The 3,566-nt window shown below is 35.8% G+C and overlaps 1 long non-coding RNA gene across 1 annotated transcript; it reads left to right on the top strand.

Annotated features, from left to right (window-relative positions):
- Nucleotides 1–1,744: 1,744 nt before the first annotated feature.
- On the top strand, nt 1,745–2,378 carry LOC135074878 (uncharacterized). The gene is made up of 2 exons (XR_010257895.1): nt 1,745–1,949; nt 2,202–2,378. It is a non-coding gene; the product is annotated as an uncharacterized LOC135074878 (long non-coding RNA).
- The last annotated feature ends 1,188 nt before the right edge of the window (nt 2,379–3,566 follow it).

Genomic DNA, 3,566 nt, shown 5'->3' with positions numbered 1-3,566 from the left:
GCAGGTGTAAACCCCCCATGTAGTAGAAGCCAACGACCAAGCGCGGCCTTGCCAACACTCCTGCTTAGACACTCTATGTTATATTTGCTCAGTTCGTTAAGACCCGACTAGTTTACACACAATTCATAACGTCTATTTCTGCCTCAAGTGAACCGTCATTGTAATGCTAGATATTTGTTTTGCATTTGTTTTTCTTTGTCACCAAAATGTAGGTATATTTTGTTTGTCACTTAACATCAGGTGTGATTGCGGTCAAAAACCTGTCTTGTTCTGCATTAGAAGAAAATCGGCACTATACTTAGATATTTACAATCAATTAAGTACTACAGAATTGCTTTTTAATTTATCAGTTCACCAATCGTTATCAATATCGTTAAACACGCGCTAGACTAAACTAGCAGGAACAGAGTAAAGAACTATTGTTCTCATATCAATCGCCATTTTTACAAAGCGTCGCCTTGTAATTGCGAATAAATCAGATATCTCAAATAACTATTCAATGAAAGAATGCAATAATCGAATATTAGAGTTTCTTACTAATGACTGACGAAGTTTCTTTGCCATTCGACATTATTTATTTTAAAATCTAATCAATTAAAACACCGAATCATCTTGATTACCTAGAATTTTAGGTTAACTACGATTTTGCGGTCTACTTTACCGTACAATGACCACATAAGTAGTCAAGTTCGAGCTCAACGACATGGTCATGTCACTTCGAATTCCTGCTGCCTTATGACGTCACTATACATACACTGCCCATACAAACCTATTGGCTATTCCCAGTATTGGGTAGGAATTTCCACGGCGCCAGCGAACGTTGGCTGTTCGCGGCGAACATACAAATGGCGCGCGCGCATGACTGGAATCCTTGCCCTTAGGACAAGAACTTGAACCTAGGTTCTTCTTGTTGTCAAGCAAAAACATTTCTACTATCTTCCCCATTAAAAGGCATTTTAAGCTGAAGTACTCGTGAATACAATCGTAACGAACCTTTTTTAAATTTTGTGCTTTTATTACAAACTTTTAATGACCAACTGTTCGAAACAAGTATCCAATCACGATTCAACAACTTTTCAGCTCCACCACTTCAAAGCTCTGCAACTTTAAATTGAACGTTGAACGGACAATACAATATTGAAGCCACTTTATTACTTATTTTATTAATATCAGAAAGTTCGGAATCGAATCGAAGCTTTTTACAGAAATGAAAGGGATAACGTTGAAAGGACATTGTACATAAAAAGATAGAAAACCAATCAGTTGATAGAGCTTAAAAAGCTATCAAAATCAAAGCACTTTGACAAACAACAACAATTATTCTGAGTTTGCCGACTTGTATAACAAGTCTTTTATCTGTTACATTCCAAAAATCAAACACAAGATCAAAATTAAATTGGATTATAAAGAATCAAATGCACATCATTATGTATGCGCGTCACTCGTGCCGTTCCCAAAAACTTGAATTTAGTTTAGTTCGCCAATGCGGAGCTATGATTCAGTTAGCGTAGGGCTGGCTGATCCAATCGAAATATCGATTGCGTTTAATATTTCAGATCATAAGACTTAACCAATACAACTTATTTTTTAAGAAATCTCTTCCTATAAATTAATTCTTCGTTTAAGAGAATATAGCAGTCAGGATTTTAAATTAAATGAATAAGGATCTACAAATAGATTAGTTAAAAGGTCTCCGGAAACAGCTTTTCCTGTACCAATTTTACTTAAAATTCATTATGTAGGGTCATGGAGGCAACAGTGACTCGGTCGGCTACAGTGGCTCAGTCATGTTTCGACCTGAAGGCATAGGAATATATATTTGTCTCTTTTACCGATTCAAAGGTCTTGGTACCCGAACACGTTTAAACCAGTTTGCTCGCCGGTCAAGTGCCGTGCGGAAGGGTGAGGGAATGTTTTTTGTTTTCGCGCCCACTAAATTACATTCTAAGGTGAGTTTCGATTGTTTTCATATCTTTGTTTGTTGCTATAGGTAATAGCCGTTATATTTATCGGATAGTAGGTCTTGTATCAATTGTCTTTAATCCGAATTTTGACTTATTTGTTTTACATCTTGGTTTTTTTGATCAAATATTTACAAAATGGCGTAGAAGTACACAGTGACTCAACTTTAATACTTTTGTAGTTTATAGGAATTCAATATTTTTCTAACTTTAAATCGAATTTTGTTTTTTTATTTACAGAATGCCACGGAAAAAAACCGACAGAAAAATAGGGAAGAAATAAATAACGAAGAGATTGAGATGACTTAAGATCTTATAGGTAGCAATAAAAGTACTAAGAGTCGTGTTGAATTGTTGATTATAATAAGAATAGCTTGTGCAGTTTTGTTATTATTTCTAATAAAAAACTACGCGGAATGGGCATTTTCTTTTCATATAAATACTGCCGTACCACGTTAATACTGTGTACCACGGTAGTGAGTCAGTGTGTACACCTAGTAGTCCACAGTGGCTCAATTATCATTTTTTTGTTTTAGGTTCCTACTTTGACATAAGTAGTAAATAATGTAGAATCATGAGTGCTCAGTTACAGTTCAATAGTGTATCTAAAATGTGAGCAAATTTTAGGCCAATATTAAAGCGATATCTATTTTTATTAAGCTTCGAAAAAAAAGTGAGTCACTGTTGCCTCCCTGACCCTACCCAAAAGGTCTCGGAATTGAAATAATTAAAACAAAGAATTGAACTGCCTTGATTTCTTGGCACTGGTCATCCCTACCGAACTTAGCGTCCGTTCACATCACGTCCACACAAGGCGATTCCGACTAGGTACAACACTTTATTCAAACGTTTACATATGAATACTAATACGGAATCCAATTGAAGCGCGCTTGTGTAGTTCGTTCACGCGTGCCGAAGGACGAAACGTCGCCCGATAGCGTGCGTGACGTCCTGCTAACGAACTTTCTGACCCTATGATAGACTTGAAAAGGAATTTCTGATGGCCAATCACTAAAGCTTTACTGGAAAATCAACTTTATAAGCTACTGAAATTAGAGTTCTTATGATTTTAACATTATTTTTTTTACGAGTATGTAGAGTCACATTAACTTTTTGTACGAAACTTGGAAACGTAGCTAAGCAATGCTATCTTTAATCAACTTCGACTCTTTCTATCAAGCTTGCTATCAAGAGTCAAAACATAAAACCTTGTCGATTTTGTTCTAGCTTCTTGTTATAAAAACTTGTTCCCCGTGAATATTCGACACGGCGACAACGAACTGCGCAAGAGAAGACACAATCAATTTCAACGCAATGCATCGTATTAACACAGTATTAGCATGTTAGCATAGTAAATACTAAAAACAGGTTGATTCTAAAATGTGTTCTTTGTCAACATGGAATGCATAATCGACTATCGCTAATAATATCGGCAACTAGAAAGAAAGAAAGAAAGAAAAACATTTATTTGGTTCAAACTTAAAAAATATAACACACAGAATGAGATAACAAAAACAAGTTTAAGTTAGAACCAAAATTGGCCACCGCTCAGCATGTGTCATGCTCTGGAGTGGTAAATAAAACCAGAACACGACGCTGTTATTC

Source organism: Ostrinia nubilalis, chromosome 1 (genome assembly GCF_963855985.1).
Source record: "Ostrinia nubilalis chromosome 1, ilOstNubi1.1, whole genome shotgun sequence".
Lineage (NCBI taxonomy): Eukaryota > Metazoa > Arthropoda > Insecta > Lepidoptera > Crambidae > Ostrinia > Ostrinia nubilalis.
The sequence above is the reverse complement of the archived record's forward strand: the minus strand, read 5'-3'. Positions and strand labels throughout refer to the sequence as shown.